This window comes from Aptenodytes patagonicus, chromosome 2 (genome assembly GCF_965638725.1).
Source record: "Aptenodytes patagonicus chromosome 2, bAptPat1.pri.cur, whole genome shotgun sequence".
In the NCBI taxonomy this organism is placed as follows: Eukaryota; Metazoa; Chordata; class Aves; order Sphenisciformes; family Spheniscidae; genus Aptenodytes; species Aptenodytes patagonicus.
Window position 1 is genome coordinate 137,905,828 of NC_134950.1, and position 19,655 is coordinate 137,925,482.

A 19,655-nucleotide genomic window follows, 5' to 3' on the forward strand; every position below is an offset into this window, starting at 1 on the left:
TTGAATTTTTCAACAGCTGAAACTTTGGCACTGTGAAGACCAGAAATAAGTTAACTCCAGTAACGCAGCAGTCGTTCGCTGCACTGCGAATGGAGAGACTTGCATTTTATGGGGTACTTGGGAGTCCTGGGCTGTGGCCCCGCAGCAGCAAGCTCTGCTCCTCCAGCAGCGCCTGCCAGCAGTGAGTCGGGGTGCGTGGGGCAGCTCCGACACGCCACCCTCGCTGGCATTTCAGGTTTTGGTGCACTGAGGGAGCAACAGCAACAAAGTTCAGTTTTCTTTCTAAAAATACCCTGATAATTTGAAGGCTGCATTTGTCTTTCTAGCATTTTTAGCAGGAAGCGTTGGATTATAAAGTCTGTGGGACAGGCACAGATGGCCAAAATTAGACATGCTGAGGAAATCCCACTTATACTCTACACCGTCTCAGTGTTGTAACTTGCACCTTGAGGCACTCAAAGGTGGGTAAGTTAAAGTAGCCCCACTCGGACTCCTTTCTAGAGATGAGAACTGGTTTAATTATTACATGTTTATATTACTTTGAAATGGGCCACTGTTACTGGTTTGGTTTTTGGTGGTGTGGGTTTTTTTTGTTTTTTTTTTTTTTTTTTAAAGCCTACAAAGCCCATGTATATCTATAGCACTGTAGCCAGTAGTAGTCATTAAATACCTTACAAGACTAACTTTAATATTGTCAGTATGCAGTTCCTAGCACTTAATAACAGGTATTCTGCAACATAGTTAATTACTTGCAAATGGAAGTTGTAAAAGATAATAGGGTTCAAACCCTTTCATTTAAATCAAAAAGAAGCCCCAAGCAAGCTTCCAAATCTCTTCCAAACTTTGGGAAAATTTTAGTCCATATCAATGTCTGAACGAATATCTGGCCTTCCCTTTAGCTACCCGAACTAATCCATCAGACCTACAATTTAGAACTATGACCTGCAGCTGTTTGGTTATGGAAGGGACATTGGTAGGACTTTAAAGGGGGATAAGTGAGGCAGTGAAAATGAGATTCAGTAATCCCCCTGTATTATAAGATACTTTGCACAGGGTGGGAAGGAGCGGGGACATTTGCTTGCTACCCCATCCCAGGCAGCAGTGGGGAGGATACGGGCGCTCCTTGGCCTGCTGCCTGCTCAGTGCCCCCCGTGGAGGCAGGCAGCAAAGAGGTGTCTGCCAAATGCCTCCTACAGCTCCGGTACCAGTGCAGGGGGTTCACAAGGACCCAGTTAAACTCAGATATCAATTAATACCAGCTGCTTCGCTCTGCAGGGTGGACAGGACCTACTAGGAACTGGAAAATCTGTAATTGGGAAATACACTAGAGAGAACAATTCTGTACTGGTAGGGGGATAGGCTGCAAGCTGTAACAGGTCTTTTCCATTTCTAATTTCTACATATTTAATTTATATAGGGCACTGAAAACTTAAATTGTAGCAAACTTTGGTCACTATCCACAAGAGACAGATTTGATCCAGTGACCCAAAGGCGAAAGGTTCTGTATTCCATTAGCAACCCCCTACAAACGCAGTCCCTCACCGAGGTTTTTATATCAATAACTAAATACCACTAACCTTTACAAGCTACATGGTAACATTTTCAATCTCCTAATTCTGAGTCGTTTCACAAGCAAAGGGAAATTCGAGTTTGTCTTAGAGATAAAAATGGAACTTCGTCAACATTTTGTTGTTAGATATTTAGGAATACAATTATATTTGAAAGAGGGGGAGAAGGAAAGCAGGTTGGATTATGACTCGGTGTGTTTAGGAGTGTCTAAAAGGCATTGCCCTAGGAGGACGCATTAGGCACCACTCCTACGCTGCTTTTCCCACCCTCTCCTGTGACTGATTGCAAGGGAAAATTCTTCTCTCCCCCTTACTGGCAATTTTACATCTTCTACTCTATTACCCACTGGAATGTCCCTTGGAATTCCACACAGGATCCAGAAGTTAAGAGAGTCTTGATCTTGATACTAGTGAAACTTGTAAGCAAGACAACAGTACTCCGCACATATTTTTTGAGCATGCACAAAAATGTATACAGGCTAAGAAGATAGCACGCTATTTAATTTCTATTAAAGGTGAAAATGTGGAAATAACCAAAAATAAGTTACATAAAATAGCAGTTGGAGGTCAGTATTCATGTCAGAGGTGGTCTTGTTCTACTTTTTTTTTTTTTTCTTTTTTCCTTTACCTACAGGCCAAACACCACTAAGCCAGAAACCACCAACCAGTACAGTCTCACAGTAACAAGATATTAATAGCCCATGGAAAAATCAACATATAATTTTATATTATGGTACTTACTAGAGTCCCTGTTGTTTTTTTTTTTTTTAGTTCTGACCTAACTGTAACATGAGAAAAGGCAGTGGAGTGACATGCAAAAATGTGTGTTCATTTTAATTTGTAATATATTCAAAATATTGTTGGTAATTTTTCATATGATATGTTTTTAAGGAACCCTCACTTCAGTCTTTTGTTACAGAAAGCTAGGAATTTTACACACAAATTTTGTTGTTGTTGCTTTTTGTTTAAACAAACCTATCATCCCTTAATACACAGAGAAGCATATAATAATCCTGAGAGTATATAAAGTGACTTTGAGATTGTGACACATCTCCTACCTCCTGAGGGGGCTGTCTATGGGCCTGCTGGCTCCATCATTAGTTATATAGGCTACTCTCACGCCTGAGCTCTTTTTCGTTGGTGGTGGTTTTGCATACGTAAGTAAATACACAAATGTTTTCATTAGATAGCAGAGAACACACTTGCATGGACCTTTGAGGAAGTTGCCCACGTACTTACAGGCACGTAGGCATCTTCAAAATAGGTGCCTGAGCACTTTAGCGGTTTTACTTAAAATGACTTCATGGAAGTTCGTATACACTGCAACAGCCAGTGACCTGAGCTGGGCTGAAGCATGCCTGGTGCCTAACTTGTCCTTCTTCATTTCTACGCATGCTTTATTGTTCCTGGCCACATCTTTTATTGTTGTCCCTTCTTGCGCGGATTCCCTTTGGCATCAGTGACTTGGAATCGCTTATTGCTACATTTCCTAATTCTTTTTATATCTCCTAATCCTCATACATGGGCCACAGATTTTTATTTCTTCTTTTAAATTATATTGATCAATCTCTTGATGTCAAAACGCCAAATCCAACAACAATAAAGGAATTCTCTGGTTAACAACTTGAAAAGACCTTAATCTGCATTTTACTAGGCCGGTCCTCTCCTTGTAGAGGTGTGCAAACAGTTTAGCAAACTTTCAATCCGTGTCTGTCAGCCATTGCCTCTTGGAAGGACCGAAGCTGGTTCAAAAGTGCAAAGCTCTTCCCTGATTTCAGGAGTGTTAAAATAGCAGAAAAAACATCAAGCAAAAGAGAAGGAATACAGACACAGCTCCTCCAAAAACTCTCCCTCTAGCAATAAAAAGCGAGCTTGAAAGGAAGAATCCATTCAGCAGGCTGGATTTAGAGGATAAGATGTTATACATATAACACCATTCTCACAGGCAAGCCAAGAGCTGCACTCAGTGTGCAAAGGTAAAGCTTTAGGTCAGAGCAGAAATGTCAGAACTTCTGAAGAATTCTGGATACTCCAAGGGATGCCGTGGAGCCTGAGGTAACGCAAATGCTGACCGGGGCTGAATTGCGGGCTTGCTCCTAGGGCTCCTTGGGTCTTAAGGATGCTTTGCTGCTGTTTGTATTCTGATCCTAAAACAAGATTAGACACTTGGGAAAACACTGTTAATCTACTCCACAGTGATTCACGCTGGTCACCAGAGTGGAGTGAAGTCCTGCTGAAAAGCTTTAAAACTAGGCAACAATATTGGAAGCAGAGCCAAACCAGCAGTGTTATTTCTAAGGCTGAGGGCTGCATTCCAAAACTACTGTCTCCTCTTCTCGAGCAGCTTAGTCTTCAAAAGAGGGCCATTTAATACTAAAAATTACCATGATTTGGGGGTCAATAAATCTTTTTTTTAAGTGATAAACCACAAAGTGCCCCATGACTTGATTCTACTTCGTGTCGCCATGGAGTTTGTCATCTTCTTTTTTTTCCACATACCCAAGTATTTCATTCTGCTCTTTTCCTTGAAACTTGGAGGATTTGGGTTTCTCCCTCTCCCAAGATAGTTATCGTTGGCCAGTGCATCAAATAACTTCTTCTAGTGAACTCCAGCCACAGAACAAATACACCACCTACCAAACCAAAGGCGCCCCCTTCAAATCACAGTCCCATTTGGCAGCCAGTTCCTCTCCTACCATTATACCCGGAGCAAACTATAAATCTTTTGCCTTGGACACTGCTCGCTACCTCAAGCGCATAAAACTAGCTATTACCACGATTTTAGTAAAATGATCAACTGCTAGAAAGGGAGTGTGCTGTAGGTGTAACACATTTCACAGAGATAGTTTCATATAGCTCCATCTTTTATTTTTCAAAATTCAAGAGCTTCCCTCTAGCAAGCTTGAAGCCATTTCTTTTTTGTATCTGCTGCTGATTTTTTCTGTTTTTTCTGTCTCTTGTCTTATTTCTTTTTTGTTTTGTTGTTTGTTTGTTTTTTTTCTTTCTTTGCCTGTGTGGTCTATTGCATTCCTTGTGAGCTCAGAAACATACCTTACCATTTGCAGGAACCATCACCACACATGATTCTATGTAAGGAAGAACCTCACCATTGATGCCTTAATTAAAATGTAGATTTGAATATGCCAGATGTAACTCTCATTTATCAAGATCAAAATCTCACTGCATTGTCATAGGACTTAATTTAACACTGAATGGTTTTGTCTTCAGATTAGCTTAAAAGGAATTCTTGATGCTGTTGAAGGTGTGGGGAAGCAATAACTCCTCGTAACAACGCCTCAGCATAAACTGCCTGAAGAGCTATGCGTGGAAGGGTACTTTTTTTTTTTTCCCCTCCTTATTGAAAATAACACTTTCTTCTACTCTACTGGTATATGCTCAGTTTAAAACGTATTTTGAACAGCACAGCTCCGTACCATGCATTGGAATTTAGAGTTTGATATAGTCTGTAACACGGTAGACTGTTCTAATCCAAATCCCGGTTTAGTACAGAGGCAAAAGTTTCAGCAAGGCACTGACAATGATAATCCAAGTGCAGTGACTTTGGATTATATGGACAGAGCTTTCACAGCAGTTGTCAAAAAGCACATGTGTATCCCAGGCAGACGTGAAAGCAGCTTCACACCAAAGGCCGTATTTGGCTCTTTGTTACCTCAGTCACCATTTGCACTGCTCCAAAATGCTTGCTACGACTGCCTTGGCAATACGTGGGAGTGAGAGAGGAGGGAGGACTTTGAAGTATTTGCTTATAAATACTTTATCTCCATCTCCAGGGCTGTGCAAAGCTGCATATATTACTTTCCACTTTCTGAATTTGGTTCTCGTCCATTTGATTGCTCACACACTTTGTGCTTTGAGGTAGTTTTGCTGCCTTTCAAGTTACTTGGAGAAAGTTTGTAGGTGTGGATTTTTGGTTTGTTTGTTTTTTTTTTTTCTCCCTGCTGCCATCTCAGATCCAGTTAACAAGAAGTCCTTCGCTACAGGACAAGAGTGAAACATCATTAAGTCATAATTTCTTTTCCACAAGTGTAGCAGGTATAACCAAGCTGCTTTCCTCCTAAGGCTCCCAGCCCCGAGAAAGGGAAGAGGCTAGCCCCAAAGGACTGCATTTCTTGGGTCGCTATAACTTAGATTAAACTCCTTTTGTCAGAAGGAGAGAACAAAAGTGACTTAAAACTTCCTTTTTTATCTTTTTCCCTTCAAAAGCAATGCAAAAGCAAAAGCTCACACTGTGTGCTTTTACAATCAGACCGAGGCGGGAACTTGCCCCTGCATAGGTAGCGTATGCATCAACAGGGTATTTTTACCGCAGCAAATCCCAGATTCAGGTCTGAAGATAAACGGGCTGTCTTTCTTCCCTGCTTTTGTATACTATAGCTAACCTTCCTGGAGCTCATGCTTAGCCACAAATAGAGTGGAGAGCTTTTTCCCTTCCTAAGCAGTCTTTGGAGAGAGGCTCAAGTGAGTTTACTGACAAATTTAAGAAACTGTAGGAAATTGGTGAAAAAAGAAGCAATTCATGTAAATGTCCTGTCTAAATGAAATATAAAAGCACAAGATTTGCAGAGGAAATCAAAGTCTGAAAAAGTAATTACACTTGTTTAGATTAAATACAAGACAGCATTTTAATAAACAAGCGAAACGTCTGGCTAACATGTTATTTCTCAGCTTTTCTCTTATTCTATGTTTAAAATTAGATGTCTTTTCTCCTCAGTTCCATAATCTCCAATAAATTAACCTGTCCAAATAACACATGCACAGGATAAAACTATACCTTTGATTTTGATTACATTGCTTATGGTTGCAATTTAGGTAGCCTTGATTCCAGCCATTGTTGTTCCTGGGGACTTGGGCACCCTTAAACTGCTGAGAAAATCTCAGTTCTTACATGGATCTAGTTAAGTTGTTGATTGCAAACAGATAAACGTATCTCTCTTTGTTGACAAATGACTTAGAAACATAATTTTGCAAATATGGTACTGTGTCTCTGGTGTATCACCGCTTTTTTGTAGGGACTATGGACTTACACTGCTGTAACCTGGAAGAATTTAGTTGTGAATGGGATAGATTTTATCTGTAAATACAATTCCCAAACATTCAACAGAACTACAGGAAACATTACATTAACTGAACTGTCACATAGATACAGCAAAGCTGACACTATTAAGGCAGTGTAATTTCTTGAAGTCCTACAAATCAGCAATTGAACTTGATATAACAAAAATAGCTTATTAGCAGAAATACCTTGCTCGCTAATCTAGTGCTAGGTAGACACTGTATGGACTTCATATTGCATGACTAAAGCTTTACTACATTTTGGTAGCAGCTCTTTGCATTAAAACAGAAGAAATAATGCTAAAGTAATGGGTTGCAGTAGAATGTGAAATGTAACGGAGCAGAGCATCCTGTCAAGGCAAGGACACTCACCCTCCCTGCTTGCGGGTTCCCTTCAACAGGAGCAGGGAAGTACTCGGCTAATGTCAGAGAGGGTAAGGATGTACCCAACCCGTACTGCCACAGCTGTGGGGGTCAGGATTAAAACAGGTGCAAAACGAAGATGATTTTTAATAGTTCAAATTTAGATTACTAAACCAAAAAGTAATTCTTAATTTTGCTTTGACTACGGGTAGTACATTGTCACACTAGTAGATGACAGGCGGATTTTAAAGACATGTTTTAGTATAGCCATTTAAAATACTCCTTAAATGAAGCATATCACACAATGTATGTATTACAGTTATAGCACATATAGAGCAAACGTGTCATAAATCATTGAGAAGAATCTTAACAAAGCAAGATGCTTGTTGACATAGGCCGAAATAAAAGTGTATCGGAAGGTGCTATTACTCCAATTCCATAACCTCGTGGCCTTGTGCATGCAATTTAGTAGCATAAATATAACTTTGGAGGAGCTGTTTTTCAAGTAATCTGGAGCTTCTGGATTTCTGAAAATCAGGCTTTTAGAAACGTGGGATTCTTTCCACACATCCTTCTGGAAAGTTCATTGTTCCTAATTTAAAAACCACAGCAGCAGCAGCAGCCTTATGGATAGGCATGACAGCCCTTCTGTGTCTTTCTCCTTCTCCTCACTGCTTGTCATTTTTGGAATTGAATAGTGCAGCCTGCTCTTGCCTGACTCCTCAGCGTGGTATTTTTCCCTATGCCCAGTCTTTCCAGAATCGCACTACAGAAGCCAATATAGTATCCCTTTTTTTTGGGGGGTGGGGGAGGTAGGGGACAAGGGGAATGTTCTCCACAAACTCCAGCCTATTAAGTTTTTCTTGGAGTGCCTCTGGTTTCTTTTAAGTACAGCTGTCATCAATGCTTGCTAAGTTACAACACCCTAAAGACTCGCACAGTGAGTTATAATACATGTTTTCTATAAATCATGCAAAGACACATGCGCACTGCTGGTAATGCTTGTGCATACCTTCATGCACACACCTAAATACCTACAGGTATATAGACAAAATACAAAATTCATCAAAATGTATAGTGGTGAAGGCAATTCCTGTACAATGTTCTTTTTGAAGTTCTTTGGTCAAGCAGCATGTAAATATATGAACTGGTATATGGGAAGATGGGAGCATATGCCCACACCTGTTAACTAAGTGGGAAGTAGTGTCATCTAGTGGTTAGCTCAAAGCTAAATGGGACAGAAGCTGTAGTTCAGTATATAGTGACAAAATTTTTCATTCTTGCATTGCTGTACTGTGCAACTTACAAAGAAATAAAAATTATTTCCTCTATCTCATTAATTCAGCTGGAGAACCATACACTGAAATATCAGAAATATGTAAACTCTGCTCAGATGGACACCTTCCTTTTTTGCGTCCCATCCCATCCAATGTTTCCCTCTGATGGTGCAGACCTCCTCCTGAGAGGATATTTATAGACCTTCTGCCCACCCTCTTCCATACCATGTAGCTTGAAAACTACCATGGCAGGACACTGGCACACTACCGTATAAAGAGGTAGATTAATTTACTGTTGAAACTTACAGTAACTGAAGTTCATTCAGTTTCCAAAAATGTAAGAATAGACAAGTCTTTCTATGAGCAGCATTCTTCATAAGATGGAACAAATTTGATTAAAAGCTGGTTCTTATCCTTTCCTCTTATGACAACATGATTGTTAGAAATTATATCCTCATACAGTCTAAAGTACTCTTTAGTGTCGCTTCTGGATGCAGAAAAACATGGATTTGAGCACTTGCTTACAAGTGAAGGAAGCGGTGGTGTTAAGCACACACTTAAAGCTAAGTGTGTGATTAATTTCTCTGTAGATTTGGGGTTTATAATATGAATGAAGTGCTGTAATCTGCCTATCTGCTCTTAAATTTTTGTCAAAAGACTTAAAGATGTAATTTGCAGATATCTCTTATATAAAAATAACTGTAGGGTGTTAACATAAAAGCTAACTTATACCTGGATGCAACATTATTGGTCCAATTATTTGCTATGGAATCATAATTAGTTTTATCCATTACAGTTTCATCTATTAAAATTAAAGAAGCTAAAATCTCCTGAAACTGCTGAATGAAGGGCTAACCATATTAGAATGGAGCAGTTATAAACAGGACTTTTCCAGCTGCCCTTGCTAACAGGCAACTCTAAAATAACAGCGATGCCTGTCTTAAGTTTCTGCTAACAAAGCTGATTTCTGACCAGAAGGCTAGAGTATTCTTTTTCATCTATTAAGCCCCGAAAGTGACAGTTCTTCTTCATATCCCTAATATTTCCTTTTCAGCTCACCAAGGCCAAAATGTCATTTTTTCTTGTAAAACAAAAAATCAAAGCCAAATGGTTAAAATGCAAAGTTTTGGTTAAACAAACAGTCAGTATTTCAGTGGTTTTATCTGCAGCCTGCAGAGCAACTAAACAAAGCCAAGATATTGTCCATCTCTTTGACAGACAAAGAGCCTCAGAGGTCCAGAATGACATGCCCGGGGCTGGCACGTGATTAGAGTAATTAAATTAAATAGCAGGAAACATGTTTTCCATATGCCATTGCCTGGCCACACACAAACTGTAACAGTAAATCTTTTATATTACATTGGTTCAGGGAAATGTATAACCATTTTAAAAATGCATGATGCCCACAAAAATAAAGTTAAAGGGAACATAGTAGCACACTCGCCAGGCTCCCTGGCTTTGGTCATTGGCCTGAAATGCCGAACAAGTTCATTCCTTATTTATTTATTTTTAAAGGTGCAGCTCAAAATGCCGTGAGCACGTGAACATTGAGGAAGCATCACTGGGTTTACACGGGAAGCTAGTGCTGATGCTTCGATTCAGAGGAAAAAAACCAAAACCCTCCCAGTAAAGTTAAGAGAAACGTCTTGGGTACCTTGCAAACTGAGATCCTAACATAGTTCTGTCAGTCTTTTGCAATAGTAGGGCTCTCCAAACATGTATTAAAAAGGAATTTTAGTTTCAGTTCTGTTTTCCACAGCAATATGAACTCAAATTTCTTTGTTTTCGTGGCCAGTTGTTAGAAAAGACAGCACGTTTATCCATGCCATAATACAGTCAGAAGAATTGCTAGTCAGTGGGATCATCTGTCATCCTTGAATTTACTTGCCACTGCGCTATTAAGATCAACTAGAACACTTGCTGATCTGTTCCCGACTCATCTTTCAGTGGTTGATGATGCCAAATTAAATCACAGGTATTTCTGTTTTGTTATGTTTTTGCATAATAGGGAAAAGGCTGCAAATCAGTTTGGAAGGAGCTATTAATCAGTGAGGTCACTGATTTAAATGTCCAGTCCTTGAGATTTTTAGGGGATGACATACAGGAATGTTTCCTATAAATGATAAATTCTGAAGACTGCAAAATGCTCTTAACATGAAGAGAATTAAGAATTCGGGGAAAACCATCTCAGCACATGTCCATGAAAGTAAATTGAAAATGTATCTCACCGCTTGCTGGTGAAATATACACTGGATAATTTCATAAGCATTTTATGTATTCCATCTTCGCTTTATCTATCCCCTTGACCCAGACTGCTCAGATAAGAAACAACAGAAACTTCAGTGCTTTCAATTTCAGGTCCAGCGCTGAACTACGGTATTAAGTTTAATAATTGATAATAATTCAATGAAATTAAAGTACAAGCTTCCAGCTGGAAAAATAATTTTCAATTTATCTTCAAAAAGTAGCGTAACAAAGATGACAGAACGTTGATACTCTTGGTTCAATCTTTAGCAGTTATAGTATTTCTCAAGCTATTGAAGTGAGATTCAAGATGTAGTCAGTATGGAGAATTAGGAATTGAGACTTTTTTCTTCTACTCTTTTGAATGCTTTCTATAATAACTAATCTCCGTTATTTGATCAGGAAAACTTGTGTTTAACAGTGAATCTAAAATAATTAAAGGAGACAACAATGACAGGAAAGTGAAAGCCAGCGACTCATGTGGGTAGTAGCTGGCAGAGCTCTTTTTTTTTTTTTTTTTTTTTTTTTTTTAAACAACATTTCTTTAACTGTCTGAACTCTTCTATTCCCTGAAAGGATCAGTGCATTTCAACTTAAATTGTTTAGCCTGAACTTTCTATAAAATGGGTTAAAATGATCACTTAAAAGGCAAAGCAGTTAATCCCTTGTTACCATCTTGTCTTCTGAGAACCAAGACAATAGAGAAAGCTCTTTGCATCAGGCAGAGATCTGCAGCCTCTAGCTGACGTAATGTTGTCATCCTCAGGAGGGGACGGAGCTGCTCCCCAAGCCGAGGAGGGCTCTAAAGCCTAACTACAAGGTGTCCTGTAAGACATCTTTCGGCTGCTGCTTCACCTCCTCTGCCTCCCCTCACCATTACGTCCCGCAGCAGTGCCGGAGTGAGGAAGACGCCTCTCCATCCGCTCCCCCTGCTCCCTGGCTGGCCTTGGCCTCCAGCCACTGTCCCTTCCCTGCCAGGAACCAACCCTTCCATGGGGTGGCCAAGCGCGTGTGTGAAGCAGCAGTAACTACAGGCTCATGGCCCTTCCCAAGAGAATCTTTTCTGCCTTCTGATCGTCAGAAATGGGGCAAATCTGGAGAGCTTGGCAGAGGGGCTGGTACACCAGGAGACACCCACAGGATGGCCACGGGTGGGAGAAGGGGCTGGGGAAGCTTCTGGTGAGGAGTTATTCACTGAAGGGGAGAAACACTGTAGCTTTGGGCGTAATTGTTCTTCTGATTTTGCAAAATATGTTCTTGGAAAGCAGATCTGCCTTTCACCTTTTGGTGCTTCTCCAGCATTACCCATTTTAAGGACACACGCTATATGCCCTAAGGACCCTCCGTCCTTGTGAACCGCCACAGCTGCTTCCGCGGCACAGAGGAGATCTAGCCTACAGAGAGAACTTGGTAGCATTTCTTTGCTCTTATAATGCTGTCGTATACTTAGACCCATGAAAGCATGTGAAATTCAGTCCAGTGGCTTCTGCCAATATTACAGAAAGTAATTCACTTGTGTGAATTACTCAGACCAAAGGACTTGGACAGTTTTGTTTTTCCTGTCCTGGTTCCTATTCCTTGTTCCAAAGACCTGCTATAAGCCCTGAGAACCTCCTCCAGCACAGCACTTCTCAGAAGCTACGCAACACAGGGATCGAGTACGGCAGCAGTAGTGACCGGTAGTTGTTCATTGCTGATGCAAAAGCACTGTAATAGTGATCTGTGGAGAAGGTGACAGCTGAGGAGTGGGTCTGTTTCTTGGTAGAGGTCAGGGTGTGAGACAGTACTTTCCAGCTCCTCGTTTTGCATACAGTATCTTGGCTGTGTAGTCAGCCGCAGGGCTTGAATCTCCTGGTTTTGTTAGGCCTAAACTCTTTGTTCAATGGATGAACTTTGTAACACAGAAGAGCAAAATATGTATATATCGGTCCTTCTTGACATAAGTTACTGTTGCATTTACAGGATTCTGCAGGTTGAATGCAACTAACCTCAGTGGGATTGTGTCCCTCCATTCCGACTTGCCAAATCTTCCTCCGTTTCTAAACCCCTCACCTGAAAAGTCTTTTTTTTTTTCTTTTCAATACTTAGCATCCATATTAAAGCAGAAAAAAGAAAAAATAGGAAATACCAGCACTACATGAATAATAACTTGCTATGCATCAAACATTAAGTTCCCTGTCTTTTGATTTCCTTAATTACTAGCTGAAATAATTATGCAGAAGAGCAGGTAGACACAGTAGAGCTGATCCTGGTAGGAAGATGTAAAGAGCTTCCAAAAATTTTTCTTCTCTAATGTACCTAACCCACTTTGAGTACCTGTCTGTAAGTTAATATTCAGCCTTTTGCTATGACACTAAATGTGCAGGTGGCCATGACACTAAGAAAGAGAACCAAACACTGACTTCTTTCTGTCTTTGACCAGCTAAGTTCACAGTATCCTTTCAGGCTTAAATGATCCACGTAGTCATGACCTCTAGGATTGGCTACCGAAAACCAAATCTATGAAGGAAACTGTGTTATGAAACTGTCTCTCTGTGGTGACCACCTGCAGCTCACCTTTACGACAGCAGCTCCACAAATGCTGTGCTCCTGTGGGTATGGCATCCCACCAGACTGAACCCACTACCTCTTCTCTGACTGAATGTGCTTTATGCCAACTGATTTCACAGCCTGAAAGTATCTTAGTGGTCAATGGCTGTGGAAACCGCTTGCCAATGCAAGGCTCGAGAGTGCCGCTACTGGGTCGCTCACAGAGCTGGACCCAGATGGAGCTGGGAACGAGCATGGGCTTCAGTGTGCCAACTGCAAAACTCCCCCCGGTCAGCTCATCCCTGACGTAGCTTCTTACCAAATTACAGATCCTTGCACGAAAGCAGAACTTGAAAATGAAACTGAGTTAATGTGCTTTGAGTCTTTTTCTTTCATTAAAAGCTGGAGGGAAAGGGCCGGAGAGGTGAAAGAAAGGATTACTTCTTTTACAGGAGGGTCCAAAGTACTATTATAGTGACATATAGTAGTACCTAACTTGAAAGCAGTTGTTTGAAATCCAGCTTCTCAGAGAGGACTTGGGAAAATGAGCAGCCTTCTTGGTTAGTGCATTATTGATCAACATGGATAAGTAAGAGTCCCCGTGCTCATTCTCAGTATCTGGCTGCAGGAATGAATCTTGCTCTTCTCCCTTTTGTCTTGCTGGTCCTGTGCTGCCTGTGTCTGTGTTCTCAGAGCCTGCCTGAGAAGGAATGGAGATTGTTATGAAAAAGCTCACTCACTCACTCCTGGACTGCATCCAAAGCAGCGGGGCCAGCAGGTCAAGGGAGGTGATTCTGCCCCTCTACTCTGTTCTGGTGAGACCCCACCTGGAGTACTGTGTCCAGCTCTGGAGCCCTCAGCAGAAGAAAGACATGGACCTGTTGGAGCGGGTCCAGAAGAGGGCCACGAAAATGATCAGGGGGATGGAACACCTCTCCTATGAAGAAAGGCTGAGAGAGTTGGGGTTGTTCAGCCTGGAGAAGAGAAGGCTTCGGGGAGACCTTATTGCAGCCTTTATATACTTAAAGGGGGCTTATAAGAAAGACGAGGACAAACTTTTTAGCAAGGCCTGTTGCGACAGGACAAGGGGGAATGGTTTTAAACTAAAGGGGCGTAGATTTAGACTAGATAGAAGGAAGAAATTTTTTATGCTGAGGGTGGTGAAACACTGGCACAGGTTGCCCAGAGAGGTGGTGGATGCCCCATCCCTGGAAACATTCCAGGTCAGGTTGGACGGGGCTCTGAGCAACCTGATCTAGTTGAAGATGTCCCTGCCCACGGCAGGGGGGTTGGACTAGATGACCTTCAAAGGACCCTTCCAACCCAAACCATTCTATGGTAGCACAAAGGGTAATGCTGCACCTTTGGATGCTAAGCATTCTTAGTGAGGCCTAATTACCTCCAGAAATGGCCAAATCAGAGCTATTGAAGTCAGGTGTCCCTGGGCTGAGCCTGTGGTGATGGCACCTGTATTCAGCACTGCCATTTTTATTTTTCTGTCAGAAACACTAACAGAGAAGCTTTAAATCTCTCTGTATAAAGTCAGTAGCTTCAGAAAACTAAAATCTATGCAGAAACTAATGGGAAGCTATGACAAACGACCTGTACAAATCTGGGTAAATGGTGAGAATCAAAAAGTTCTAGAAAGAAAGGAAGATGTCAAGGGATGTGCTGTTGGGCTTGGGAGCCTCTGATGCCCTAAGGCAAGGTGTCAAAATGGGTGAGAAATGAGGGAAACCTGATCACCGCCTGTCCCTGTGTGCAGTCAGGTAGCTGAGTGACGGAGCCATGCTCTCCAATGTGTAGTAACTCTTTAACTTGTATTTTCAGTAGAGGAAGATCTAGGAGAGCAAGCCTTAGAAGCAGCTGGTCTTGGTAGCCATCCCTCTGCGCGCAGGGGGAGAGGATTTCCCAACAGCACTTCTGCCCTGTGCTCCTTCTGGGTCTGTTCAATAATAGAGATCTGCTTTAAAAAACTGCAGGCTGCCACCTAAAAACTATTATGGTGCCCTTCTCGATGGGAGCAAAAGGAAAAGACTAAGGAAAGGGTTGGAGGCTGAATCCTCCACGCTTCACTAGCTGCTTTACAGAGAACCTGAGCAAAGCCTTCTTAAGCCCTTGCCATCGCTGCGGTGCTGCAATTTCATAGCTGTAATTTTCACAAGACCGTTTGCTGAGGAAATACAGGCAGTATGAACAGAAAGACCTCCTTGGTCTCCTGGGGATCCAAAGGTCACAGGCCAGAACATGAGAGGAGACAGATTATGCACTGCTTTCTGCATTAGAACATCTATGTCTCAAAGGCATTCAGGCTGAGCTGCTCTTCCAGGACATTAAACAACAGAGCTTTATGAAGACTTAGAAAGCAGTATACTGAGGCATGCATTTACTCAGTCTCATGTTTTAAGGGAAGGAACAAAGTAAAAACTTGTGCGTGTGCGCGTACGTGTGTCTGACAGACAGAAAGACATTCAAAGTTCAAAACAGAATTCTTCCAAAAATGAAGCGTTTAAAGAAGCAGCTTTCCAAGAACACATAATCCTCTTCAATGACAATAACAATAAAACCCCGTGCTGTCTGATACAGGAAATGATAAATTGCCCGATGGTATGAAAGTAGTATCATCTGACTGTCAAAATGTGAAGTGATAATTACTGGGATCTGGACTTACAGACTTTCGATTCATGCTAGTTAGGTACCCCTGATTAAGTAATTTTGCCTAGTGTTGCCCCAGCGGTTTCCTTACATGCTGCTTTCTCTAACAAAAGGGAGCAGTAACAGAAGTATCGAGGTGCTACATCGTAAGTATCTGAAGGAGGAAAAGAAGCGCAAAAAATTTTGGATCAAAAAATAAAAGCACTATCAACATTATTCTGTGCAGGTATCAGTGAAATGAAATAATTTTGTTATGTTGTAATGCCATATGGTTGGTCAGACAACTCAGGTCTTGATTTAATTTTGTGATAAGTCTTACTGCCTTCTGTAACTGAAGGTTTACAATAGGAAAGACAAACAAAAATAACAATCTCCTTGGCGTTCATTAAGAAAGTAGATTTGATACTTTCTGAAAAAATGGATCATTTTCAAATCCAACTGGGAATGGAAAATTACTCGTAAAAATTCTATTATGCACTTTCGTGTAGAATTGGCATTAAAAAACTATCATTCTTCCTGTAGCATTTGATAAAGAACAACATTTTTAAAGACCACAGTTAAAAACTCGATACGGGACCTTAGGAGTAAAGATGACAAAGTTGGCTAAATATGTAGATGGGGCTTCCCCTCATGGAGATGAATGAAAAATTTTCACAAAACAGATCCAGCTACACAGCCCTCTGCCCCCTTGCTCCATCCAGACAGTCTATGGCTCAAGTTTGATCCCAGAAATCATAGTGCCAGCTTGTGTTATGTAGGGGTTGTACTGGGACTGTGCACTCACAGACTTGAGGAAGGGCAGAACAGTACAAGGTTAGTGAGTCTCTTACTGGCTGAAGGAGTTAAAGGAGACAACTAAGGTAGCCTACAAAAAAAAAAAAAAAGGTGAATTGAGCTAGTAGATATAAGAATGTGCTTATAACCTCATTTAGGGAGAGAGGGAGAGGAGGTGGAAAGTTTATTTGGAAGTCTGACATTATTCCAAACTTACATTTCCGTTTCTCCTGCCCTTCACAGCACTTTTCAAGGCCAGAAATGTTGTAATGTGCTACCACCTTGGAAGGACCAAGTGTGCAGAGGGGTACTTTTAACAGCACATCCTCCAACCAACCTCCCTCATATTTCAGGGCTACGTACTGTTACAGTCAATACAGTGACTTCAAGGCAACTATGAAAAGTAAAGTAAAACAAATGCCACAAAGGCTCCACAGCCAGATTCAAAACATCTCATTTAATCAGCTAATTAAGGCACTGAATCCCTTACAAGTAAGTATCTGGTCTGTCAAAACAACTCTAGTGACTAAGGCCCCCATGTAGTCATCACAGAGAATTAGACATTGCGGAATGACCGCTGCTAAGCTAGTACCCTTTTAAATCTCAGCTGCTGCTCTAGTAACCCTTGGGGGTCTCCAATAGTTGTGCGTGCCCACAGGTAGCCGGGGAAGTTATCCTGTATGGGCTAGATGAGTTATGGGGCCAGAATCAAAATAAGCAGGAGCGTGACACTTGAGCTCAGCAAATGGGGACCAGAAACCAGGACATGCCCGAAGGATGCCCCTTCCCAGTTCTGTCTGTGTGTGTGACTGCGCGAGCACGGCCAAGAAACCCAGCCTTTCTGCTGGCTATGCAGTTTGAGCTAATTGTATTTTTTGCCTTTAAATCTAATTCCAAATTAGGCTGAGTTAAAAGAGAAAAAACCAAATGCAAAGCACAGTGTCTACCAAATAGAGTGGTAAAATTCCACAAAAATCACTGGGATTACTGCTTTAGAGCAATGGAGAAGATAATTTTATCCAGGATGCTCCTCTTCCGTTTGCCTGAACAGCAATTCAGCATATGATGTTCTAAGCTATATTCCACCACTGAGAAACGAGGTACAGAAGCCCCGCTACCACCCAGATGATGGGAACTGCATAAGGAAATCAGAAACTAAACAAATAAATGAAAAGCAAACAAACATCTCTTAAGTGGATAAGTAGGACATGCTGCTAGTGGGACAGAATACAATAAGGAAATTAACTTGGCTTAGCTAATTTTGGCTGCAAATTGTGAAGTGTTCATACGGGGGAGAAATAAGTAAACATTTTTAGATTGGTGCTTGGGACTAATGTTTATAGATTTTTTACCTCAGAATGCCAGTGAAGATAAAAACAGGGTATAGTTGGCGTAAGTAACATGGAGTAAGTCTTAGTGATCCTGATGATAATGAAGATGGAATGACGATAGTGCACGAATGAATTGCTGAATAGAAAGGATGAGTGGTGGTAGTGTCTGGAGCGCTCCTGCTTTGCTGAGGCATTCAGCTTTTAATCCTATTTTGTTAATGCCAGGAGATGAAAAAAAAGGCTAATGTTACAGTAGCTACATTCCAGTAATGTGTGTCTGTCTTGAGTATATAAATATTATGAAGCATTGTCCCTCATTAAGTAGTAGTTACTCATAAATCGGCAGCTATACGAGCTTTATTTTTTGGACAAGGGGACAGAATAAGCATCTATTGTTCCAAAGAAAAAAGAGATGCACAGCATTCCTGGAAAAGATAAGGCTTGTGAATTGTATTAAATTATGATTGTTTTCTTAATTTTGGGTGCTTTGATGCATGGTAAGCAAATAATTTAGGAAAAAAATTGAGGTGTAGCCTCCAAAACAGGAATGTTGTAAACTGAAAACATTTATGACTGCTCTTCTAATTCCAACATGAGTATTTAAACAAAAGGCATCTCAATAAAATCCCTGTTGAAAGCATGATTTACTTCTAGGCACAAAATTCTAAATACAGAATAATCAACAGGGCAAGCAGTATAATGTTATACTGTTAATGCTAGTTAAGTTTCCTAACGTAAAACTTGACTTTTTATCCACTATTTTTTTTGTGTATGACTGATGAAACTTTGCTGTTGTATCACTGAAAATAGTTAGATTTGATTTATGGAAGTATTTATTCTTACATACTTATGTTGCAGAAAGCATTTTATTTTAGTTAAAATTATACCAGAATCGAAGCTGGTAAGAGCCTTTGCAATTTAAATGAACAGTTAGAAGACCTAGAATGCAACAATTATCTGAACTCTTTTGGTAGTAATAATTGATGTACTTTAGCAGCAGAGATAGGTTTGCAGTACAAACTGTTTCTCCTTGTAGAGCTGAAGCAAAGTTCAGGAAATGTCACAAACGAGTAAACCATTTAACATCTTCAAGGAAGTGCTTAGGTGTTTCTAAAGTAGGACGTCACTGTCTTACACAACTGCTTTAAAGTCTGCAAAGTTTGTGGATTCCCTCCTCCCCAGCACATTCACAGGTGGACTCTAGTTTTGCAAAGGTCTCGAGGAATATCGAAGAGGTCAGTATAAGCTCAGTTTCAGATCAACACCTTCTGGGTTCTAGGCGGATTTTAGAAATGTCATGGCAATTATTTCAGTTCATTTGAATTTTGGGTAATTAGGAGCCAGGAAACTGGGATTCATCTTTACCTTTCCTATATGGTACAATATATGATCACATGTTCAAGACAGATGCCATGATGGGAAAATGAGCATGCATCAATACTATTTCCACATTCACTAAAACTTATAATGGCTGATGTAGGATAAAACAAGAGACCAAAAAAAGACTTTGTGTAATCATTGTAAGAATTGTGTAATAAAAACCTTGCTCCTGAAAGCTTGAATTGTTTCAACAATGTGTAGCGAACATATTTGGTCATACAAAGCAAAAGCACAACTAAGTTATCAACTTTACACAAAGTCAGATATCTGAAAGGGGATCTTTTAAAAAAAACCTTTATTTGAGAAAGGAAGAGACTTATATCAGAAGGCAAAAAAAGGGAACATACAAACAGAATATATTTACAACACAAAACAAGAGATCACCTCTAAGGGTGTAAATTATAATAAATACAGTAGATTTAAAATGTAAGAGACAATTATCAATTAGAAATGTGGTTGTT

The 19,655-nt window shown here is 40.6% G+C and overlaps 1 protein-coding gene across 12 annotated transcripts in view; it reads right to left on the reverse strand.

Moving 5' to 3' along the window:
- HDAC9 (histone deacetylase 9) overlaps nucleotides 1-19,655 on the reverse strand; it is a 499,339-nt gene that overhangs the window by 171,700 nt on the left and 307,984 nt on the right. The window lies entirely within an intron of this gene.